The 26,912-nt window shown below is 36.5% G+C and overlaps 1 protein-coding gene and 1 long non-coding RNA gene across 3 annotated transcripts in view; one reads left to right on the top strand and one right to left on the bottom strand.

The window, feature by feature from the left end:
* LOC132683338 (uncharacterized) overlaps window positions 1-26,912 on the top strand; it is a 474,926-nt gene that overhangs the window by 151,223 nt on the left and 296,791 nt on the right. The window lies entirely within an intron of this gene.
* On the bottom strand, window positions 218-25,494 carry LOC132683339 (uncharacterized). The gene is made up of 3 exons (XR_009612171.2): window positions 25,382-25,494; window positions 23,886-23,955; window positions 218-563 (listed from the first exon to the last, which is right to left on the bottom strand). It is a non-coding gene; the product is annotated as an uncharacterized LOC132683339 (long non-coding RNA).

The raw sequence follows: 26,912 nt of genomic DNA, 5'->3' as shown, positions 1-26,912 counted from the left end.
AATTTCACAGCCTTGCTGATTCGTTTTATTAAACGACAAGCATAGTAAGGATAAGAATCATGTCATATTTGTTTCCTTAGTACATAGTATAATCCTTATGTATTATTTAATACTATGTATAATACATAATAGGCTTTTGATAAATGTTTACTGAATTCGATTACAAAATTGGGTTATCACACTATGTCAATGTCATGATAATTATTTTATTAATATAATGCTTTGCACAGTCTTCTTGAAACTATGCTTTTAAGCAAGACAACTTATATATTATTCAGTAGTCCTCATTCCTTACTTCTATATTCTTCCTTCTTTCTATGCTGCTTTAGATGATGTTGGCATAGTCTCTTCCCTGTTTCTCATTCTAGAATGCTGCTGCTTTGATAGCGTGTGTTAACCCAGTGTCTTTTCTTGTTTCTGACCACTTTCGATGATCACCTATGTTCAGTCCTTAGGACTCCCTGTATGCATGAGCTTTTCAATAGAACTGGCCTTATCCATTCAAAAATGTGGCAGTCTTCATTCAGCCAAAAGTCTCTACACTTTGGACTTTCTAATATCACCTGCAGTAAGAAGAACACAGAGACAAAATTGCTTGGCTAATTGCTTATTGACCATATATTTTATTTTGTGACAGTCCTTTCAAATAGTGCCAACTCTAGCAAAGACCAGGAGGGTCCAGAGATTTCTAATAGGAAATTATTAAGCAGATTGCATTTGCCAATAAATGGAACTCCATAGTTGATGTATAAACTTTCAAGAAAAATAATGAAAGAAAGAAAAGTGTTGGAAAGTGTTAGTGTTGGAAAACAGCTTCCTATGTAGTCAGATGATTAAACTTCTGAGAGGATATAGACTGAGTTCATACTTTAAGACTTCCTGAAGCAGATATAGAGAATGGAGAGGAGGGACAGTCAGATGAATGCAAGGAACTAAACAAGGAAATAGTGTGAGGATCTCCATAGAATGAAATAAAGTACTAGTATTGCCTTCTATATTTTTTTATTTTTAGGAAATAGCCTTGAAGAAGGAAACGCATGTTGTTTTAAGACTAGTGAGAAGAAAAATAATGAGTCAGAGACTACAACTGTGTGGGTAAGCCATAAAGCAAAATTTGTAGAATAATCTGGAAGTTTGAGACTACACAGCTTTGCTTAAGGCTACCTCTATTTTTTTTTCATCTAGGCACTAGGTAAATAAGAGTAATGTAGAAGTATTTTCTGTCTTTTATAACAACATAGATTCAACTTTTTATAGAAACTATATCATAACTTTTATAGAAACTATGACATATTTTTACTGTTTAATAAGAAAATTACAGACTTTCAATGTCCCTTTTGTTCATTAAAAATAATAATAGCCAACACTTGTTGAGCACTGACTGTTTGTCAGACACTATGCTAAGTTCCTAAATAAATCACATTTTATTTTATCTTCACAGATAAAATACAAGTGTAATACACATGAGATGATACAAGTGTAATATGCGTTTTACAGATTAGTACACAGAGACTTAACTGGTGAGGGTCATACAAATGTAAGTGCCAGAGGCAGGAACTGAACCTAGGAATTTGATCACAGAGCCGCTATAGAACAAAACCCTAATAGTAAGTCACATAAAATCCAATTTCCAATATTAGTAATATAAGTTACTGGTTATGTTAAGAATATTTGTATATGTGATCACTTCAGCTTTACAGACTTAATCTTTTATCCATGGATTTAATAGTTGTATTTACAGAATGTATTTTTGTTTGCCTTCGTAAGTGATATACTAATAACAATTTGCATTTTCATTGATGAGTCCGGGCTCTGACCAGCCAACTAAAATAATGGAAATGATGTAGTTCACTGGATTAAATCTAAATATGAAAGGTCATATCTTCTATCTAGATCTCATGAATAAATCCATAACTCCATGACCTTTCGGTAGCCTTCTTTACTATAACTGCAGGAAGTAATAAGCAATGGGGATCTCTGTGAAGTATATTGAGTTAAGACTGAGACAGCTGTCTGCTCAGGTTTGCCTCCGTGGCAATACTCGATAATTCCAAAATTTAGAGTGGTGGATTATTGAAATATAATTCTACATTTAAAAAAACTCCTTTGCAAGTTTTGGGTGAAAAAAAGAGTATTGGAGAATAAGGAATATTATAAGGTGAGGCATGGGGATGACAAGTTTTTAACAGAGAGGGGCAGGAGATTTTATTGGGAAAGTAATTTTGCATATTGCTCCAGAGGAAATGCATGCAAAGAAAGTAGATAATGAAAAGATAGTTTTTGTTGGTTATTTTTGTTATACTAATTTTGATATGCCAGCTGGGAGTAACACGTGTTTCCATTAACCTCTGGTCCCTTGCTGCTGTTTGAAAACCCTCCAGATGGCCTTATGGTTAGAGAATGCTTGTGATCATCTGACATTGGGGAAAAAGGGCCTTTGTAGTCCCTTTGAGGATATTGTTCAATTTGAAAAACAAACCCTAAGAAAACCTTACTTGATTCTTTCCACTTCTTTTTATTTTGGTACAATGAATATAACATAAAACTTGTCATCTTAATTATTCTTAACTGTACAGTTCAGAGGTATTAAATACACTTGTAATATTGTGTAAGCATCACCACCATCCAATCCATCTACATAACTGTTTTCATCTTGAAAAACTAAAACTCTATACTCATTTCCTCATTCCTCCTCCTAGCCCCTCGTAACCACCATGTTACTTTCTATGATTCTGCATACTTCAGACACTTTATATAAGTAGAATCATGCAGTGTTTATCTTTTTATGACTGGCTTATTTCACAATCATAATGTCCTCAAGTTTCATCTATGCTATAGCTTATTTCAGAATATCCTTTCTTTCTAAAGCTAAATGATATTCATTCTATGTATATACCACCTTTGCTTATCTATTCATATGTCAATGGGCACTTGGGTTGCTTCCACATTTTAGCTATTATGAATAATGCTGCTATAAATATGACCACCAATATCTCTTTAAGACCGTGCTTTCAATTCTTCTGGGTAGGTAACCAAAAGTGGAATTGTTGAATCATATAAATAGTTCTATTTTTAATTTTTTGAGGAACCACCATTCTGTTTTCCACAGTGGCTTGACTATTTCACATTCCAACCAACAGTGCACAGAGGTTCCAAATTTACATCATTACCAGTACATCTTTTCTTTCTCTTTTCTTTTTTCTTTTCTTTGCTTTTCTTTCCTTTTCTTTTTTCTTTCTTTTCTTCTCCCTTTCTCTTCTCTTCTCTTCTCTTCTCTTCTCTTCTCTTCTCTTCTCTTCTCTTCCTTTTCTTTTCTTTTCTCATCCCTTCCTTCTCTTCTCTTTTCTCCCTTCATTCCTTCCTTCCTTCTTCTCTTTCTTTCTTTTTTCTTTCTTTCTCCCTTCCTCCTTTTCTTTCTTTCTTTCTTTCTTTCTTTCTTTCTTTCTTTCTTTCTTTCTTTCATTGTAGCCATCCTAATGGGTCTGAACTGGTATCTCATTGTAGTTTTGATTGGCATTTCCCTAATTATTAATGATGTTGAGCATCTTTTCATGTGCTTATTGCCCATTTGTTGTATATCTTTTCTGGAAAAATATTCAGGTACTTTGTCCAGTTTTTAAGTCAGGGTGTTTGGTTTTTTGTTGTTGACTTTTAGAAGTTTCCTACATATTCTGTACATTAATCCCTTAACAGATATATAGTTTACAAATATTTTCTCTGATTCTGTGGTTTGCATTTTTATTCTGTTGGTATTAACTTCCAATGTGTAATTTTTAAAAATTTCCATAAAGTCCAATGTGTCTGTTTTTTTTTCATTTGTTGCCTGTGCCTTTGGTGTCAAGAAATTATTGCCAAATTCAATGTCATATTACTTTTCTCCTGTGTTTTTTTTCCTAAGAGTTTTATAGTTTTTCATTTTATATCCACGTATTTGATCCATTTAAGTTAATTCTTGCATATGGTTTGAGAAAAGGGTTCTACTTCATTCTCTTGCATGTGGATAGTTTCCCCAACACTGTATGTTGAAAAGACTGTTTTTCCCCATTGCAAAGTTTTGGTATCTTGTCAAAAATCATTTGACTGTGTATATGAAGGTGTATTTCTGGGGTTCTGTATTCTACTCCATTGCCTTTATGCTAGTATCATACTGTTTTGATTACTATAACTTTGTTATAAATTTTCATATCAGGAAGTATGCATTCTCCAAGTTTGTTATTCCTTTTCAAAATTATTTTGGCTATACAGAGTCTCTTGAGATACCACCTGAATTTTAGAATAGGTTTTTCTATTTCTTCACAAAATGTCATTGGAATTTTGATAGGAATTACATGAATCTTTTGGTAGATTGCTTTGGGTAGTACTGACATCGTAAGAATATTGAGTCATCTAATTCATAAATGTAAGATGTGATTCTATTTATTTATATCTTCTTTAATATTTTTCAGCATTGGTTTATAGTTTTCATTTTACAGGTCTCTTATCTTCTTGCTTAAGTTAATTTCTAAGTGTTTTATTTTTTTGGTGCTATTATAAATGGAATTGTTTTTGTACTTTCCTTTTCAGATTGTTTTTTAGCATATAGAAATGCAATTTTTGTATGCTGACTTCATATTCTGCTATCATATATATACTGCTGAACTCATTTATTAGTTCTAACAGCCTGTGTGTGTGTGTGTGTGTGTGTGTGTGTGTGTGCGCGTGTGATCTTTAGGATTTTCTACATATAAGATGATATCATATGAGAACAGAGATCATTTTACTTCCTCTGTTTCAATTTGGATCCCTTGAATTTCTTTTTTAATTACATAATTGCTCTGCCTTGAATGTCCAGTGTTATGTTTTTTGCTTTGTTTTGTTTGACTTTGTATTTATTTTTTTATTTTTAAATTTTTGTTTAAATTCTAGTTAGTTAACATTCAGTGCAATATTGGTTTCAGGAGTAGAATTCAGTGATTCATCACTTACATACAACACCCAGTGCTCATCATAACAACTGCCCTCATTAACAACCATCACCCATCTAGCCCGTCCCCACCCACCTCCCTCCAACAACCCTCAGTTTGTTCTCTATTGTTAAGTGTCTCTTATGGTTTGTTTCCCTCTCTCTTTTTTTCCTCCTTCCCATTTGTTTATCTGTTTTGTTAAATTCCACATATGAATGAAATCATATGGTATTTGTCTTTTTCTGACTGAATTTTTTCACTTAGCATAATATACTCTAGCTCCATCCATGTCATTGCAAATGGCAAGATTTCATTCTTTTTGATGACCGAGTAATATTCCATTGCATACATATACCACATCACTTTATCTATTTGCCATTTGACAGACATTTGGGCTCTTTCGAGAGTTTGGCTATTGTTGACAATTCTGGTATCAACATCGGGGTGTATGTACCCATTCAAATCTGTATTTTTGTATTTTTGGGGTAAATACCTAGCAGTGCAATTGTTGGGTCATAGAGTAGTTCTATTTTTAAATTTTTGAGGAAACTCCATACTGTTTTCCTGCTCAGTATGTTGAATAGAGGTGGCAAAAGTGGGCATCCTTGCCGTGTTACTGATCTCTGGAAAAAATCTTGTGGTGTTTCACAATTGAGTATGAAGTTCACTGGGGTTTTTCCTATATGGCTTCAATTATATTGAGGTAGTTTACTTCTGTTCCTAATGTGTTGAATGTTTTTATCATTTTTTCTGCATCAACTGAGATGATCATGTCATTTTTTTTCTCTCATTCTGTTAATGGTATTTTATATTGCTTGATTTTTATATATTGAAACATCTCTGCATTTCAGCAATAAACTCCATTTGGTTATGTTATACAGTCCATTTAATATGCTGCTGAATTTGATTTGCTAGTTCTTTTTTGAGGATGTTTTATCTAAGCTTGTAAGGGATGTTGGTCTATAGTTTCTTTTCTTGTAGTGTCTTTGGCCTCATTAACAGGCTAATGCTTATCTCATAGAATAAGTTAGGAAGTGTTCCCTCCTCTTTAATTTTTCAGAAGAGTTTGAAAAAGATTGGCATTTTCTAATAATACCTAATTGGTATTTTCTAATGTTTGGTAGAATTCGCCAGTTAACTCATCAGATCCTAGGCTTTTTTTCATCAGGGGATTTTTGATTACTGATTTAATCTCCTTACTAGTTAAGAGTCTATTCAGATTTCCTATTTATTTATTATATAGTCTTGGTACGTTTTGTATTTCTAGAAATGTATCCAAGTTATCTAAGTTATACAGTTTGTGGGTATACAGTTGTTCAATAGTACACTCATGTTTTTATTTCTATCAAATTGGTAATAATGTCTCTACATTCATTTATAATTTTAGTAATTTGAATGTTTCTCTCTCTCTCTCTCTCTCTCTCTTTAACCCATCTAACTAAAAGTTTATAAATTTTGATGATCATTTCAAAGAACAAACTTTTGGTTTCATTGAATCTTCTCTATTGTTTTTCTATTCTTTATTTTTTGTCCTTGCTCTAACCTTTCTTGTTACTTCTATTAACTTTGAGTTTAGTTTGCTCTTCCTTTTATAATTCCTTAAGCTATAAAGTTTTGAGATTTTTTTTATATATATATTTTTTTATTTCTTAAAATCAGTTTTATTGGGACATAATTAACATTAAAATTATAAGATATTTGAAGTGTGTGTTGTGGTGATTTGATATATATGTGCATTGTATAAAGATTCTCCATCTAGTTAATTAACATACCCATTACTTTATTTATTTATTTACTTACTTCTTTATTTATTTTTGGTGAGAACATTTAAGTTCATTTTCTTACCAAATATCAATTATACAATACTGTGTTGTCAACTATAGTCACCATATTTTATGTTAGATATTCAGACATTATTCATCTGATAGATGAAAGTTTTTACCCTTGACCAAACTCTCCCTTTGGGGCAACCAGAAAGAAGATGAGTAGGAAACAGAAGTCTTTAAACAACACAATAAACCAACTAGATCTAATAGAAAAATACAGAATACTTTACTCAACAACATTCTTCTCAGTGGTACATTTTCCAGAAGAGACCATATGTTAATCCATAGAGTAAGTGTCAATAGTTTTTAAAAGACAGGTATCATATAAAGAAAACTTCTTTGACCACACAAGATGATGTTAAAAATCAACAATAGAAGTAAAACTAGAAAATACACAAATTTGTGGAAGTTAAAAAGCCTCCCATTCTTTTTTTTTTTTTTTTTTTAATATATGAAATTTACTGTCAAATTGGTTTCCATACAACACCCAGTGCTCATCCCAAAAGGTGCCCTCCTCAATACCCATCACCCACCCTGCCCTCCCTCCCACCCTGCCCTCCCTCCCACCCCCCATCAACCCTCAGTTTGTTCTCAGTTTTTAACAGTCTCTAATGCTTTGGCTCTCTCCCACTCTAACCTCTTTTTTTTTTTTTTTTTTTTTTTTTTCCTTCCCCTCCCCCATGGGTTTCTGTTATGTTTCTCAGGATCCACATAAGAGTGAAACCATATGGTATCTGTCTTTCTCTGTATGGCTTATTTCACTTAGCATCACACTCTCCAGTTCCATCCACGTTGCTACAAAGGGCCATATTTCATTTTTTCTCATTGCCACGTAGTATTCCATTGTGTATATAAACCACAATTTCTTTATCCATTCATCAGTTGATGGACATTTAGGCTCTTTCCATAATTTGGCTATTGTTGAGAGTGCCGCTATAAACATTGGGGTACAGGTGCCCCTATGCATCAGTACTCCTGTATCCCTTGGGTAAATTCCTAGCAGTGCTATTGCTGGGTCATAGGGTAGGTCTATTTTTAATTTTCTGAGGAACCTCCACACTGCTTTCCAGAGCGGCTGCACCAATTTGCATTCCCACCAACAGTGCAAGAGGGTTCCCGTTTCTCCACATCCTCTCCAGCATCTATAGTCTCCTGATTTCTTCATTTTGGCCACTCTGACTGGCGTGAGGTGGTATCTGAGTGTGGTTTTGATTTGTATTTCCCTGATAAGGAGCGACGTTGAACATCTTTTCATGTGCCTGTTGGCCATCCGGATGTCTTCTTTAGAGAAGTGTCTATTCATGTTTTCTGCCCATTTCTTCACTGGGTTATTTGTTTTTCGGGTGTGGAGTTTGATGAGCTCTTTATAGATTTTGGATACTAGCCCTTTGTCCGATGTGTCATTTGCAAATATCTTTTCCCATTCCGTTGGTTGCCTTTTAGTTTTGTTGGTTGTTTCCTTTGCTGTGTTGGTTGTTTCCTTTTTATCTTCATAAGGTCCCAGTAATTCACTTTTGCTTTTAATTCCCTTGCCTTTGGGGATGTGCCGAGTAAGAGATTGCTACGGCTGAGGTCAGAGAGGTCTTTTCCTGCTTTCTCCTCTAAGGTTTTGATGGTTTCCTGTCTCACATTCAGGTCCTTTATCCATTTTGAGTTTATTTTTGTGAATGGTGTGAGAAAGTGGTCTAGTTTCAACCTTCTGCATGTTGCTGTCCAGTTCTCCCAGCACCATTTGTTAAAGAGACTGTCTTTTTTCCATTGGATGTTCTTTCCTGCTTTGTCAAAGATGAGTTGGCCATACGTTTGTGGGTCTAGTTCTGGGGTTTCTATTCTATTCCATTGGTCTATGTGTCTGTTTTTATGCCAATACCATGCTGTCTTGATGATGACAGCTTTGTAGTAGAGGCTAAAGTCTGGGATTGTGATGCCTCCTGCTTTGGTCTTCTTCTTCAAAATTACTTTGGCTATTCGGGGCCTTTTGTGGTTCCATATGAATTTTAGGATTGCTTGTTCTAGTTTCGAGAAGAATGCTGGTGCAATTTTGATTGGGATTGCATTGAATGTGTAGATAGCTTTGGGTAGTATTGACATTTTGACAATATTTATTCTTCCAATCCATGAGCAGGGAATGTCTTTCCATCTCTTTATATCTTCTTCAATTACCTGCATAAGCTTTCTATAGTTTTCAGCATACAGATCTTTTACATCTTTGGTTAGATTTATTCCTAGGTATTTTATGCTTCTTGGTGCAATTGTGAATGGGATCAGTTTCTTCATTTGTCTTTCTGTTGCTTCATTGTTAGTGTATAAGAATGCAACTGATTTCTGCACATTGATTTTGTATCCTGCAACTTTGCTGAATTCATGTATCAGTTCTAGCAGACTTTTGGTGGAGTCTATCGGATTTTCCATGTATGATATCATGTCATCTGCAAAAAGCGAAAGCTTGACTTCATCTTTGCCAATTTTGATGCCTTTGATTTCCTTTTGTTGTCTGATTGCTGATGCTAGAACTTCCAGCACTATATTAAACAGCAGCGGTGACAGTGGGCATCCCTGTCGTGTTCCTGATCTCAGGGAAAAAGCTCTCAGTTTTTCCCCGTTGAGGATGATGTTAGCTGTGGGCTTTTCATAAATGGCCTTTATGATCTTTAAGTATGTTCCTTCTATCCCGACTTTCTCAAGGGTTTTTATTAAGAAAGGGTGCTGGATTTTGTCAAAGGCCTTTTCTGCATCGATTGACAGGATCATATGGTTCTTCTCTTTTTTTTTGTTAATGTGATGTATCACGTTGATCGATTTGCGAATGTTGAACCAGCCCTGCATCCCAGGAATGAATCCCACTTGATCATGGTGAATAATTCTTTTTATATGCTGTTGAATTCGATTTGCTAGTATCTTATTAAGAATTTTTGCATCCATATTCATCAGGGATATTGAAAAAGCCTCCCATTCTTAAATTATTAATGGATCAACAAAGAAATCACAAGAAAAATTAGAAAATACTTAGGGATGAATGAAAACAAAATGAGACATACCAAAATTTAATGAAACAGTGAAAGCAAATGCTAAAGAAGAAATTTACAGCTGTAGACATTTACAGTGTTTGTCCCTTATTTCTTGCATTATTGTCTTATTTTGTGTTGTTTTTTAGCAAAATATTTAAATTTTTATTTCTCCTTTTGTCTTGAGCATATTACATAGCTAATCTCTTTATATCTACCACAAAGAACACATTTAACATCTTAAAGTTATAACACACTGATTTGAATTTATACAGTTTAACCTCAATACCATACAAAAATCAGTTCTTTTACAGCTTTTCCCTGAACCCTTTTAGTTCTTCATAACACAGAATCACATTTTTATACATTGTATGACTCCAAAATAAACTAATAATTTTTAAATGCATTGATCTTTTAAGTTAGTGTTGAAAATAAAAGGTGGTGTTATAAACCAAAGTGATAATAATACTAGCTTTTAAACTTATAATTGTTAGGGTTTTTCTTTTTTGTATTAGTCTTTTACACTTGTACAAAAACAACTGAAGTTGCAAATTACTGTTACTATTTTACTAGCTTTTACAATTGCCCATGTATTTATGTTTATTGATATCTTTATTTCTTCACTCTGCTTCAGGTTACTGTCAAGTGTCCTTTCATTTTTACCCCGCAAGACTCCCTTAAGCATTTCTTGCAGGGCAAGTATAGTGATAATGAAGTCCTTCAGCTTTGGTGTATCTAGGAATGTCTTAATTTCTTCTTCACCCTTGTAGGACAGTTTGCCAGGTATAGAATTTTTTTTTTTGTTTACAGTTTTTTCTATTAGCACGTGAATATACTAGCGCACTAGCTTCTTCTTACTAAAGTTTCTGATGAGAAATCTGTTCATATTCTTGTTAGGGATAGCCTATATATGATGAGTCACTTCCTTCTTGTTGCTTTCAAGATTTTCTCTTTGTTTTTGGACAGTTGGTCATAATGTGTGTTGGTATGGGTTTTTTTGAGTTTGTCTTAGACTTCTTAAGCTTCTTAGATGTTTTTACTCATGATCTATCAAGTCTGAGAAGTTTTCAACCATTGTTTCTTCAAATATGTTGTATGCTCTTTTCCTTTTCTTTTTCTGGGACTGCACAACACATAGGTCCTTTGGTGTCCCATAGGTCTCTTAGGTTCTGTTCACTTTTTATTATTTTTTCCTTCTGTTTCTCAGACTCAATAATTTCTATTGCCTTATCTTTAAGTTCACTAATTCTTTATTCTGCTTGGTCAAATCTGTCTATGAATCCTTGTAATGAGTTTTTCATTTTAGTCATTTTTACTGTTCATCTGTATAATTTCTTTTCAGTTCCTTTTTTAGGTTTTCTATCTTGTTATTGATATTTCCACTTTGTTCATATATCAATTTCTTGACTTTTTGGACATATTACCTTGTTCGTTCAATAGCTTTAAAACAATTGTTTTAAAGTCTTTATCTAAGAGATCTACCATCAAGTCTTTTTCAAGGGCAGTTTCTGTTGATTTATTTTTTTTCCTTTGAATGAACTATACTTTTCTGTTCTATGCATGCCATGTTATTTTTTGTTGGACATTTGAATGTAATAATGTGGCATCTCTAGAAATCATATTTTCTTCTTTCCCCAGAATTTGCTGGTTTTTGTTTTTGTATTATTGCTATAGGCTGTCTCTGTGCTGAGAATCACCCTGAGGTGGAAACACTGACCCTGTGCCTTTCCCTGCTTTGGAATATCCTAATCTTTATGTCTGGCCTACAAAAGGAGAAAAATAAAGGGGAGAAAAAGCCACTACCCTTTAAATCTCCTTGAAGTCACTTTAGCTTGAGGTGAGGGTCTTGCAGTGATACGAGGAAGTGCAACAATGGCCACGTGTCTCTTTGTCCATATCTCTGAGACTAAAAGCAAAAATCAGCTCTGAGAGAACAATTCCCTAGTATTTGGAGGACAAAGTTGTTTTGTCCTACCCTGGCTTCTGCAAGGTGTTTATAAGCTGCTCCAAGACCATCTGCTCAGCTTCCTGCCATGGAGTTTGGGGTGGGGTATCCGTAGCTGCTATGGTGCTGAAAGCTAAAATTTACTAAAATTAACCAATTTGCCATCTAAACCTTCCCCTGGATTTTGCAAGTCCTCAACAGATGCTAGAGATCCAAAATAATTACATCAGATAGATCCTGCCAGTGTAATTTTTGTCTAGGTGGGGGGAAAGATTCCTGGTGCTTCCTGGTGTCTCCAGTCCCTCCCTTGTTTGATGTTTTAAAGTAGCTGCAGACGTAGTTCAGCTACCATAGTGAAGACAATATTTTCTTTATTTAATTATTTAATATTACTTCAAATATGATAATTATATGTATATTACATGCTGAGGAGTATATGTCACATCAATACATTTTTTAAGCTATTTACTTAAAAGCCATACTTCTTTCACCAATAGTATAGGGGATTGTGCATTTTTCTAGTCAATAAGAAAGAAAATATATACAATGTAAAAAATATTGAGTGTCAATTTTTAGTCTGAAACGATCTTTTCCTATACAATATTATCAGCTAATCATTAAAGTTGGATTAATGTAGAGGAAGAAACATTTAGACATTTGGCAACTGTCTCTGTTAATCCAGTAGTTATATCAAGCACAATCACTTACCCCAACTTGGCTTCTTCAGTCATTTTTCTACTGATACAGAACAGTGTCATTTATCCTAATGTGCTTACAAGGTTTTTATCCTAAGTCAGAAACAATGACAGTCTCAGCCTGTTATTACACTGACAAGTTTACAACTTTGCCAAATGCAGAAGACATTTTAAAGGAAAATGTTTTTCATTCATTCATTATACATCGAACTCCTAAAATGCTTATTAAATGCCTGTAATATAAAGTTACTGCTTGAAGCACCAAAGATGTAGAAGAGATCAAGACATGCTATCTACCTTCAAAGAACTTCTAGACCAGTAGTAGTGAGAAGTAAAGTTTGTTAGCTTTATATGTGGGGTCAAGAAAGTCTTCACAGAGGAAGTGACACTAAGTGTCCTAGAAAATGCAACAGCTTTGCAGGAAAAGTGACTGGGGTTTAACAAGAAGCCTGAGGAGCTAACATTCTAAATAGAGTAACTGGAATGGGGAAAGGCAAAAAATCTATAGAGAAAACACAGGAGGCCTAAGACAAAGAAAGTCTGAGATTCTGACCACAAAATCCTGCTCCCAAAGAAATCCCCTTTTCCAAGTAATAAATATTCTACCCCCTAGTTAACAACAAAAGATAGAGACCCAAATCCCAGGGGTGTAGCTCTCCCTGGAGCTCACCCACTGTCATATTTCCAGAGCACACTCTCCTTTAATCAACTCTTCACTTATACTACTGGAGCACTGTGTCTGGTCCACGACTGAATTCTTTCCCACCAGGAGAGGAGACACCCAGTGACATCTGGGAATGGGCTGGGCAGAGGCCTTAGGGCCAGGGGTCTCCTCACTTCACCTGGCAACACATATGCTGCTTAACTGAACCTAGATTTTAATTTTCTTGTACATATACTAACTATGCTGTCAGTGTTTTATACTGTACTGAGTTTTCCAAGCATACAAGTGAAGATAAAGTCAACACTGAGGAGACATGGTAGATAGTCAGAAACAACCTGGTGAACTCACTTGGGGCTAAACCAACTGATTCACAAATTGCTCTCAGTTATACACCCGATTACGTGTGCCGATACTGGTTAAGCCCATTTGAATATTTTTTAAATACGCGGCCGGAAGCAACCTAAAAGTTTGGCACAGGGATTTATTATGATTTGCTTATCTTGAATTATTTATGCTATTTCTACATTTCCTCTTTTTTTTTTTGCTATTATATGACATTGTGATAAATAGCATTATAAATGTTTTCTTATGAATTTCTCTGATTACTTCCTGAGGATTAACTCCTATAAGAAAAATTACTAGGCTAAATTCTCATTCTCTTTCTCTTTCTCTTTCTCCTTCTTTTTCTCTCTCTCTCTCTAGCTTACTTCTCTTTCAGCTTTTTATACATTGCTAAATTAATTGCCTCTTAGAAAGGTGGTACAATATCCATTATTATATATTCATAAATTTGCTTTTGAAACCTATGGAAATAGATTTAGATGACATTTGATCTTTTTCCAACTATCACTCTATTAAAAATATAAATGGGTCCAGGTGAGTCTCTATTCCTTTTTTTCAGTTGAGAAAATTATTGAAAAAAATCTCAAAGATACTGAGTTTTAGAATTCTCTTAATGAGGAAAAAAAACAGTAGATATGAAAATAGGAAATTTCCATAGAGATTTTGGTGCTATCCAAAGAAGAAATAATTTAAGTGATTTAACACTTAGTTGTAAATGTTGAACTCTAACTTTTCTTTATATCTGGCTTTTACTATATTATATAAATAGGGAAGGGGAGCTTATCTAGAGTTGTTAATGCTGTTGCTGAGATAAGTAAAGGAATATCAATGGGGAAAACCAGAATGAGTCTATTCTCTGTGCATTTAAAACCTCTCCCCTTCTGACTTCCATTTTCTTTTCTTGTCAAATTCTCTGTACTTGTCAAGGACACTCTAACAGTAGAAAAGCACATTTCAACATAATTTAGAATGACAAAACAACTCTCTTGGCCTGCCCTGAGATAGGCCTTCAGTTTTGTGTATTGAAATGGCTGCTTAGAATGAAAAAATAGAATTCTATATTATAAAACCCTCAATTGTTATATTGTTTGTTGTCTGAACAGATGGAAAGATATGAGCGATGGCTTCCAGGTTAGAAATACCTGTGTTTAAATTTGTGCCTGCCACTTCATTATTTTAGTGATATTGGGAAAGCTAATTATATATTTTTTTCAATATATGAAGTTTATTGTCAAATTGGTTTCCATACAACACCCAGTGCTCATCCCAAAAGGTGCCCTCCTCAATACCCATCACCCACCCTCCCCTCCCCCCCACCCCCCATCAACCCTCAGTTTGTTCTCAGTTTTTAACAGTCTCTTATGCTTTGGCTCTCTTCCACTCTAACCTCTTTTTTTTTTTTTTTTCCTTCCCCTCCCCCATGGGTTTCTGTTAAGTTTCTCAGGATCCACATAAGAGTGAAACCATATGGTATCTGTCTTTCTCTGTATGGCTTATTTCACTTAGCATCACACTCTCCAGTTCCATCCACGTTGCTACAAAGGGCCATATTTCATTCTTTCTCATTGCCACGTAGTACTCCATTGTGTATATAAACCACAATTTCTTTATCCATTTATCAGTTGATGGACATTTAGGCTCTTTCCATAATTTGGCTATTGTTGAGAGTGCTGCTATAAACATTGGGGTACAAGTGCCCCTATGCATCAGTACTCCTGTGTCCCTTGGGTAAATTCCTAGCAGTGCTATGGCTGGGTCATAGGGTAGGTCTATTTTTAATTTTTTGAGGAACCTCCACACTGTTTTCCAGAGTGGCTGCACCAATTTGCATTCCCACCAACAGTGCAAGAGGGTTCCCGTTTCTCCACATCCTCTCCAGCATCTATAGTCTCCTGCTTTATTCATTTTGGCCACTCTCACTGGCGTAAGGTGATATCTGAGTGTGGTTTTGATTTGTATTTCCCTGATGAGGAGTGACGTTGAGCATCTTTTCATGTGCCTGTTGGCCATCCGGACGTCTTCTTTAGAGAAGTGTCTATTCATGTCTTCTGCCCATTTCTTCACTGGGTTATTTGTTTTTCGGGTGTGGAGTTTGGTGAGCTCTTTATAGATTTTGGATACTAGCCCTTTGTCTGATATGTCATTTGCAAATATCTTTTCCCATTCCGTCGGTTGTCTTTTAGTTTTGTTGGTTGTTTTCTTTGCTGTGCAGAAGCTTTTTATCTTCATAAGGTCCCAGTAGTTCATTTTTGCTTTTAATTCCCTTGCCTTTGGGGATGTGTCAAGTAAGAAATTGCTATGGCTGAGGTCAGAGAGGTCTTTTCCTGCTTTCTCCTCTAGGGTTTTGATGGTTTCCTTTCTCACATCCAGGTCCTTTATCCATTTTGAGTTTATTTTTGTGAATGGTGTGAGAAAGTGGTCTAGTTTCAGTCTTCTGCATGTCGCTGTCCAGTTCTCCCAGCACCATTTGTTAAAGAGACTGTCTTTTTTCCATTGGATGTTCTTTCCTGCTTTGTCAAAGATGAGTTGGCCATACGTTTGTGGGTCTAGTTCTGGGGTTTCTATTCTATTCCACTGGTCTATGTGTCTGTTTTTGTGCCAATACCATACTGTCTTGATGATGACAGCTTTGTAGTAGAGGCTAAAGTCTGGGATTGTGATGCCTCCTGCTTTGGTCTTCTTCTTCAAAATTACTTTGGCTATTTGGGGCCTTTTGTGGTTCCATATGAATTTTAGGATTGCTTGTTCTAGTTTCGAGAAGAATGCTGGTACAATTTTGATTGGGATTGCATTGAATGTGTAGATAGCTTTGGGTAGTATTGACATTTTGACAATATTTATTCTTCCAATCCATGAGCACGGAATGTTTTTCCATTTCTTTATATCTTCTTCAATTACCTTCATAAGCTTTCTATAGTTTTCAGCATACAGATCTTGTACATCTTTGGTTAGATTTATTCCTAGGTATTTTATGCTTCTTGGTGCAATTGTGAATGGGATCAGTTTCTTTACTTGTCTTTCGGTTGCTTCATTATTAGTGTATAAGAATGCAACTGATTTCTGTACATTGATTTTGTATCCTGCCACTTCGCTAAATTCATGTATCAGTTCTAGCAGTCTTCTGGTGGAGTCTCTCGGATTTTCCATGTATAATATCATGTCATCTGCAAAAAGTGAAAGCTTAACCTCATCTTTGCGAATTTTGATGCCTTTGATTTCCTTTTGTTGTCTGATTGCTGATACTAGAACTTCCAACACTATGTTAAACAACAGCGGTGAGAGTGGGCATCCCTGTCGTGTTCCTGATCTCAGGGAAAAAGCTCTCAGTTTTTCCCCATTGAGGATGATATTAGCTGTGGGCTTTTCATAAATGGCTTTTATGATCTTTAAGTATGTTCCTTCTATCCTGACTTTCTCGAGGGTTTTTATTAAGAAACGTTGCTGAATTTTGTCAAAGGCCTTTTCTGCATCGATTGACAGGATCATATGGTTGTTATCTTTCCTTTTATTAATGTGATGTATCACATTGATTGATTTGTGAATGTTGAACCAGCCCTGCATCCCGGGAATGAATCCCACTTGATCATGGTGAATCATTCTTTTTATATGCTGTTGAATTTGATTTGCTAGTATCTTATTGAGAATTTTTGCATCCATATTCATCAGGGATATTGGCCTGCAGTTCTCTTTTTTTACTGGGTCTCTGTCTGGTTTAGGAATCAGAGTAATACTGTATTCATAGAATGAGTCTGGAAGTTTTCCTTCCCTTTCTATTTTTTGGAATAGCTTGAGAAGGACAGGTATTATCTCTGCTTTAAACGTCTGGTAGAACTCCCCTGGAGCCATCTGGTCCTGGACTCTTATTTGTTGGGAGATTTTTGATGACTGATTCAATTTCTTCGCTGGTTATGGGTCTGTTCAAGATTTCTATTTCCTCCTGATTGAGTTTTGGAAGAGTGTGGGTGTTTAGGAATTTGTCCATTTCTTCCAGGTTGTCCAGTTTGTTGGCATATAATTTTTCATAGTATTCCCTGATAATTGCTTGTATCTCTGAGGAATTGGTTGTAATAATTCCATTTTCATTCATGATTTTATCTATTTGGGTCATCTCCCTTTTCTTTTTGAGAAGCCTGGCTAGAGGTTTATCAATTTTGTTTATTTTTTCAAAAAACCAACTCTTGGTTTCATTGATCTGCTCTACAGTTTTTTTAGATTCTATATTGTTTATTTCTGCTCTGATCTTTATTATTTCTCTTCTTCTGCTGGATTTAGGCTGTCTTTGCTGTTCTGCTTCTATTTCCTTTAGGTGTGCTGTTAGATTTTGTATTTGGGATTTTTCTTGTTTCTTGAGATAGGCCTGGATTGCAATGTATTTTCCTCTCAGGACTGCCTTCGCTGCATCCCAAAGCGTTTGGATTGTTGTATTTTCATTTTCGTTTGTTTCCATATGTTTTTTAATTTCTTCCTTAATTGCTTGGTTGACCCATTCATTCTTTAGTAGGGTGTTCTTTAACCTCCATGCTTTTGGAGGTTTTCCAGACTTTTTCCTGTGGTTGATTTCAAGCTTCATAGCATTGTGGTCTGAAAGTATGCATGGTATAATTTCAATTCTTGTAAACTTATGAAGGGCTGTTTTGTGACCCAGTATGTGATCTATCTTGGAGAATGTTCCATGTGCACTCGAGAAGAAAGTATATTCTGTTGCTTTGGGATGCAGAGTTCTAAATATATCTGTCAAGTCCATCTGATCCAATGTATCATTCAGGGCCCTTGTTTCTTTATTGACCGTGTGTCTAGATGATCTATCCATTTAAGTGGGGTGTTAAAGTCCCCTGCAATTACCACATTCTTATCAATAAGGTTGCTTATGTTTGTGAGTAATTGTTTTATATATTTGGGGGCATTTGGTGCATAGACATTTATAATTGTTAGCTCTTCCTGATAGATAGACCCTGTGATTATTGTATAATGCCCTTCTTCATCTCTTGTTACAGCCTTTAATTTAAAGTCTAGTTTGTCTGATATAAGTATGGCTACTCCAGCTTTCTTTTGACTTCCAGTGGCATGATAAATAGTTCTCCATCCCCTCACTCTCAATCTGAAGGTGCCCTCAGGTCTAAAATGAGTCTCTTGTAGACAGCAAATAGATGGGTCTTGTTTTTTTATCCATTCTGATACCCTGTGTCTTTTGGTTGGAACATTTAGTCCATTTACATTCAGTGTTATTATAGAAAGATATGGGTTTAGAGTCAGTGTGATGTCCATAGGTTTCATGCTTGTAGCGATGTCTCTGGTACTTTGTCTTACAGGATCCCCCTTAGGATCTCTTGTAGTGCTGGTTTAGTGGTGACGAATTCCTTCAGTTTTTGTTTGTTTAGGAAGACCTTTATCTCTCCTTCTATTCTAAATGACAGACTTGCTCGATAAAGGAGTCTCGGCTGCATATTTTTTCTCTTCATCACATGGAAGATCTCCTGCCATTCCTTTCTGGCCTGCCAAGTTTCAGTAGAGAGATCGGTCACGAGTCTTATAGGTCTCCCTTTATATGTTATAGCACGTTTATCTCTAGCTGCCCTCAGAATTTTCTCTTTATCCTTGTATTTTGCCAGTTTCACTATGATATGTTGTGCAGAAGATCGATTCAAGTTACGTCTGAAGGGAGTTCTCTGTGCCTCTTGGATTTCAATGACTTTTTCCTTCCCCAGATCTGGAAAGTTCTCAGCTATTATTTCTTCAAGTACACCTTCAGCACCTTTCCCTCATTCTTCCTCCTGTGGAATACCAATTATGCGTAGATTATTTCTCTTTAGTGCATCACTTAGTTCTCTAATTTTCCCCTCATACTCCTGGATTTTTTTATCTCTCTTTTTCTCAGCTTCCTCTTTTTCCATAATTTTATCTTCCAGTTCACCTCTTCTCTCCTCTGCCTCTTCAATCCGAGCTGTGGTTGTCTCCATTTTATTTTGCAGCTCATTGATAGCATTTTTTAGCTCCTCCTGGCTGTTCCTTAGTCCCTTGATCTCTGTAGCAAGAGATTCTTGCTGTCCTTTATACTGTTTTCAAGCCCAGCGATTAATTTTATGACTATTATTCTAAATTCACTTTCTGTTATATTGTTTAAATCATTTTTGATCAGTTCGTTAGCAGTTGTTATTTCCTGGATGTTTTTCTGAGGGGAATTCTTCCATTTCGTCATTTTGGATAGTCCCTGGAGTGGTGTGGGACTGTGGGGCACTTCCCCTGTGCTGTCTTGAATACTTGCGTTGGTGAGCGGGGCTGCAGTCAGACCTGACGTCTGCCCCCATCCTACCGCTGGGGCCACAGTCAGACTGGTGTGTGCCTTCTCTTCCCCTCTCCTAGGGGCGGGATTCACTGTGGCCCATCTGGGCTACTTGCACACTGCCAGGCTTGTGGTGCTGGGGATCTGGCGTATTAGCTGGGGTGGATCGGCAAGGTGCACAGTGGCGGTAGGGGCAGGCTCAGCTCGCTTTTCCTTCAGAGATTCGCTTCGGGAGGGGCCCTGCGGCACCAGGAGGGAGTCAGACCCACTGGAGGGGTGGATCCGCAGAAGCACAGGGTTGGGTGTTTGCGCAGTGCAAGCAAGTTCCCTGGCAGGAACTGGTTCCCTTTGGGATTTCGGCTGGGGGATGGGCGAGGGAGATGGCGCTGGCGAGCGCCTTTGTTCCCCGCCAAGCTGCGCTCTGTCATCCGGGGCTCAACAACTCTCCCTCCCTTTGTCCTCCAGCCCTCCCACTTTCCGAGCAGAGCTGTTAACTTATGACCTCCCAGATGCTAAGTCGAGCTTGCTGTCGGAACATACTCCATCTTGTCCCTCCGCTTTTGCAAGCCAGACTCGGGGGCTCTGCTTGTCCGGCAGGCTGCCCCTCTGCCCCGGCTCCCTCCCGCCAGTCCGTGGAGTTAACACCACCTCTCCGCCCTTCCTACCCTCTTCTGTGGGCCTCTCATCTACGCTTGGCTTCGGAGACTCCATGCTGCTAGTCTTCTGGAGGTTTTCTGGGTTATTTAGGCAGGTGTAGGTGGAATCTAAGTGATCAGCAGGATGCACGGTGAGCCCAGCATCCTCCTACGCCGCCATCTTCCCAGGATCCTCCAGGAAAGCTAATTATAATATCCCTAAGCCTCAGGAAGATTTAGCGGTCAGTGAAAATTTATATAAATTTATTTTTAAACTATTGTTTATTACTTATGTAAATATGGTTTCACTGTTCAGTCGATGTGTGTGTGTGTGTGTGTGGTGTGTGTTTGCATATACAATTTAATAGGTTCCAGAAGCATAAGCATATACAGTGGCCATTTTTTCTAAAGGAGAGGACTTATTGAAGGGAGATTCAGTGTCAAGTTTCAGATCTACAATCCATTAGCTACATGACCTTGGATAAGTTACTTAATTGCTCTTTTGTTTTATGTACCACCCGAGTTCTTTCCCTATCCTGGCCAGTTGAAGAAGTTCCTTGCGCAAAGTGAGTTTTATTCCTGGAGCAGATTCTTTATCTCTTCCAGACCCTTTATTATACCCTAGCTAACCATCTCATTATGCACACTGCTAAGGTCAGAGAAAGGATGTCAAACAGCAAAAACCTCCTTTTGTCTTTCAGTGTCACTACCACACATGCAGTGTATCTTTTGCATTGATACTAAACCCCCACTTATTTAAATTTCTTTCTTTGGTCTGTCAATACTGGTATAACGACTGTGAAATTTTTAAAAATTGTGTGCCAGTCTGCTTAGAACATATGCTAAACTATTCCTGCAAAGCACTGGGTGAACCAGTCCTCAAGAGACATCTGTATTGAATCAAAACTCCCTGGGGATGTGAATATTTTCTTTTGTTTCAGTAGTTTTTTGTCTTTTTTTTTTCTCCTTCATAATCTTTACTTGGGAACAATTCACATTGAATTCACAATCAGACTTATTCTGCTCTTCCCAGTACAACAGTGGAAATAAAATAAAATGTATAACCAACATATTGTCAATTCACCGTTACAGTAATGCTTATGAATATGGCATTTACCTGCCTGACAGATGTTCGCCTATGTGATTATCTAGAATTATATTTTCCATCGCTTTTCTTTAATGTCTATTAACAACAGAAAGCCAAGAGCTAAAATTTTAACTCTGAATAAATTTTTCACTAAAAAAAGTATAAGAAATGATTAATTTTTATTTTTATTTCTATTACCATCAATTACATATGATTCTGACATTAAATGCCTGCCAGAAGGTAGATCACCCGACTACCCATCACTTACTAAAGATGAGTCCTTCATACCCCTTTTCCACCAACCACCACCCACTAAAATATCTTCTATTCCACAGTAAATTTCATTTTATATATGAAATGTATTTACATCAAAACTATTGTTTATTATTTATGTAAATGTGCTTCACTGCTAAACTAATACATTTTTTCTAACTGTAGAAAATTATATGGGTGTGTTGGGTTAGAATGGGATGTATAATATTTTTTCCATAAAAATTACTAGATGTATGTGCTTGTGTGAGCATATGTGTGTGTATAGACAAATTTTTCAGAACTAAAATTTGTTAACTAAAAATGGGTATCAATTAATCCCTGAGAGATTCAGAAGCCAGTATAACTTTTACTGTCTATAAATGTAATTTCCTTTTTGAATATCATAAAAGAAGTTTTCCATTAAATGTCATTAGTTATTACATTCTATACATAGCAAGCTACATGCATAATAAGACATAATGTTACAAAGTATACACTTAAGAAACACCCAGGTGTGCTTGGATGACTCAGTCAGTTGAGCATCCAACTCTTGATTTTGACTCGGGACATGATCCCAGAGTTGTGGAATTGAGCCCCACCTCAGGTTCCATGCTGAAAATGGAGCCTGATTGAAATTTTCTCTCTCCCTCCACCCTTTACCCCTGCTCATGCTTGCGCTCTCTCTCTCTCTCACTCTGTTAAAAAAAAAAGGCATTTGTATAATAGTTATAAATTTCAAAATATTATTTGCCATATAAATAATATACAAATCTTAATATACTGTCTTTAAAAACATAACTTTACAGTGGCAAAATTTGATAATAGTATGTCTGAGTTAAATATGTGAAACAGAAAACTATTGGCACAGAGTCTAGCCTTTCTTCTTAGAAATTTAGGATTAAAAAAAAATTAATGTTTATTTATTTTTGAGAGAAAGACACACAGAGCATGAGCAGGGGAGGGGCAGAGAGAGAAAAAGACATAGAATCGAAAGCAGCCTCCAGTTTCCAATATGCCAGCACAGAGCCCAATGCGGGGCTCAAACTCACAAACCACAAGATCATGACCCGAGCAGAAGTTGGATGCTTAACTGACTGAGCTACTCAGTCTCCCCGAAATTTAGGCTTTTTCAAAAAATTGTCTTAATTTAATTTTTTATGCTATGATGAAGTGAAAATTCAAAATCATCTATGATACATCTACTTGTAAGCGAATTTTCCCTACATCCCACTGTTTACAACAATGGTTTCTTCTATGAAATCTCCCTAGAAATATGTTATTTTAGAGGCAATAGTGAAGGTATGAAGGCTTCAACAGCACTTGTGCCTTTGTCATTGTAAACATGGATAAGCCATAATTTGGATAGTAACTTTTTATATCTGTCTGTTCATCTGCCCATCTGTCCATCTATTCATCAATCTATCCCTACCTACCTATCTACCTATCCTTTATCTGCATTAGGTAACTTCATTTATTTAAGGAAAGTATATTTACTCAAAGCTCATTAAGTGTAGAAAAAAGTGCATTTGACTTTGCTTGAAGAGGGCTCCATAGAACCTCCTGGATGGTTCCATGCATTACTATTACATAAGTTTTTAAATTGCAACAACTTAAACTGTGTAATAAAAAATACACGTTGCTTTTGCTGTTTTGTTTTGTTTTGTTTTGTTTTGTTTTGTTTTTACCAAGGGCTGACTGCATCAACATTTCAGATAGAGGCCACAATTGTTAAAATATAAACCCTCAAAATAACTAAGTTACCAGACTCAGAGAAGAATAACAAGAAATATTTAGTAATTTTGTTAACGTATGAAGGGACCATAGATTTTTACATGTGGGAAACATCTGCTGAAGCTAATTACAGAGTTAATACTAAGATACTGATTTAATGGCTTTGGTATTAGGAGAACTGGACTCTTATTCTAATAATAATAAGAGTGATAAATCACAGTGATATTAATGTGAATATTAGTATTACTATTACCATAGTTAATACTTGCCAAACACTTAAAACTGGTCAATATGCTAAGCATTCTGGCTTAAGAATTTTATTTGATTTCACATCCCCAATGTGAAAAACACTATTGTTACCCTTCTTTTATCAGTGAGGAAGTGAACTTAAAGAAATTAAAAGAAATGTACCAACAGTTTCTCAGCCCATAAACTGGGGATCTAGGGCTCAAAATCAAGTTGTTTGACTCTAGAAATTACCTTCTTAATGACAGTTGACCACAGTTAAGAAGTTGGAATAGTCAACTTCTCAGGACCTTCATTTATTTATCTGTAAATGAGAATAATCCATTAATCTCCAATTCCTTTGTAAAATCTATAGTTAAGCATTATAATGTAAGTGAAGTTTTGGGGCTCCTGGGTGGCTCAGTCAGTTAAGCCTCCGGCTTCTGCTCAGGTCATGATCTAGTGGTTTGTGGTTTGAGCCCTGCGTCAGTCTCTGAGCTGTCAGCACAGAGCCTGGAGCCTGCTTCGGATTTGGTGTCTCCCCTCTCTCTGCCTCTCCCCACTTTCTCTGCCTCTCCCCCATCACGCTTTGTCTCTCTCTCTCCTTCAAAAATAAATAAACATAAAAAAATTTAAAAGATAACATAAGTGAAGTTTTTAAGGAGAAAAATTGGTTCTTTTTATTCTCTTTGACAGCACAGTGTGTGTGGCCTAAATATTTATACCCACAATACCTTATGCCTTTCCTCTATCTATGCTTACGGAATTAGGAAATCGCTTTATGCATGTATAAAGAATACTAAAGCTACAAATAAGTCTTCTTCTCTTTTATTTTTTTTTAAAGTTTATTTATTTATTTTGAGAGAGAGAGAGAGCTTGCAAGAGTGGGGAAGGGGGAGAGAGAAAAGGAGACAGAGAGAATCCCAAGCAGGTTCCACACTGTCGGTGAAGAGCTGGATGCAGGGTTTGAACTCATGAACCATGAGATCATGACCTGAGCCTAAACCAAGAGTCAGACACTAAACTGCCTGAGCCACTCAGGAGCCCCTAGTCTTCTTTTCTTTTAATTACACTTCTCTCATTTACTCTTTTGTCGTCATGGTTTTGTTTTATTTCAGTCCAACTGAGATTTTGAGATTTTTCTTATTTTTATTTTTATTTTTTGGTGATAGGTTTTGTAGCCTGTTATGTATTATGTTGTTAACTGATATGAAATTATATTAATATTTTAAAATAGGCATTCCATTATTGATCATTATTAATTCCCTATTAACATTTATAGCAAACTATCTTCCTTGTCTCAGATTGCTTAATTATGCATAATAGAATCTCCTTTTCCCATGGTTCAGACTATCCATGGTCAGCTTTTTGAGGTCGAAATCACTCAAGTAGCAACTGAAATTTCTAAGATGTTTTAATAAAATTTTATTCAAGTAGCTGAAATAATGGGGGAAAAAAGCAGCAATATTCCACATTATACTTTATATACTCAGGTTAGTCTTAGTGTTGTCACTCTGAGATTGTCCAAAAAACATAGATCTTACTAATGGCATTGAAAGTGATTACTATTTTTTCTTTTAAGTTGTGGAGCAAGAAAGGTCTCTGCAATTCTCACTCCTTCTTGCCCTCTCAGTGACACCAATTGTTACCTGGACCCTGACATAGTCCTCTTCCTACAGCTGACAAATGTTGGCTTAAGTTGTTATACCTTGAAGAAGAAACTGTTTTCACAGGGACTTGGGGACACCTACCTGCATGGTGAGGTCTTGTCTTCCTCATCCTGAGAGTCCCACAGAGGTGCATGGCAGGGAAAGCACACTGATAGTTGGGAGCTAAATACAATTGTATTGAAGAGCCAGAAAGCACATCTCTAATGGTGGAATTAAAAAAAAAATGTTTATTTATTTATTTTGAGAGAGATAGAGAGAAAGCAAGAGAACACATATACAGGTGCAAATGGGAGTGGGTGGGGAGAGAGGGTGGGAGAGAGAGAACCCCAAGCAGACCCCATGCCACCATGAAATCAGGACCTGAGCTGAAATCAAGGGTTGGATGCTCAACTGAGCCACCCAGGTGTTCCTCTAATGGTGGAATTTTAGGCCAGCAGGAAAGGTTTAATTTTGAGAGGCTTTCCCAGCGCTTCCCAAGCAAATGCCAAGGTGTAACTGCCTATACAAAGACCCCGTCTTCCATCATCACTGTATAGAGTCTTTGGCACTGAGACCATTACAAGGTACCAGGGAGATGCATGGTACAGAGAAGTTGTTTAGAGAAGTCTCCTCTGGTGTTCTGGCCCTAATAATTCCAAACTGAGAGCAGCCTGGGTTTCACTTGGGTCCTCCTCTCTGAGAATACAGGGAGGCTAGCAGCCCAACAATCTTGGACAGCATCAAGAGCTCACAAGGGGGATAAATACTCTCCCTGAGCAAGGCATCCCTCAAATGTCATCATGGAAAAGGTGTAAGAGAGAAGCAGGACTGGTTCCAATGTGAGTAGGACTCAATGGGATTGAAGAAGTCAGTCTGACCACCAGATATTTAGAGCTTCCTTACCCCATCTCCAATATCCATTCACCTTTTAAAAATATTTGGATCTTTTTGAAGAAAGTCTACTGAAGAATTTTTACATGAAAATGGTACAAACATTGCCCTTTGCAACTTTAGCTCAAAATCGTTTTACAGATACGCCCTATCCCAGAGAAGAGCCCTGAAAAAAACATAGCATATGTTTAATCACTGCTTCCTCTCATTCATTTCAACCACCTGCTCCCTGACTAATAACCAGATCTTCATTCATTCACTCATTCACTAAGTATATACTGAACACCAGCTTTGGATCAGGCAATGAATTAATCCCAGAAATTCAAAGGTAAACCCAACAGAGATTACCTTGTCCTTAAGGAGCTTATACTCTAATTATCCTACTCTTCTGTCCCCTCCCCAATTCAGAAAAAAAGCAAACAACCAACTCTGACACTCTGTGATTAATGTTAGAATCCAGGCAGCTATCAGGTGTATCTAGACATCCTTAGGAGACACTCTAGGGAAGCTTCCTGGAAAGCTAATTGTAGGGTGTATTAGTTTGCTATTACTGCTATAACAAATTACCACAAACTTAGTGGCTTAAAAGCTTATTATCTTAAGGGCGCCTGGGTGGCTATCTTGGTTGAGCATCTGACTCTTGATTTCAGCTCATGGTTCTTGATTTCTATCTCATGGTTTGTGAGATTGAGCCCTACATCAGGCTCTGTACTGATAGCATGGAGCCTGCTTGGGGTTCTCT

Source organism: Panthera onca, chromosome C2, assembly GCF_046562875.1.
Source record: "Panthera onca isolate mPanOnc1 chromosome C2, mPanOnc1 haplotype 2, whole genome shotgun sequence".
NCBI classification, from domain to species: Eukaryota; Metazoa; Chordata; class Mammalia; order Carnivora; family Felidae; genus Panthera; species Panthera onca.
This window is presented reverse-complemented; position numbering and strand designations above follow the sequence as displayed.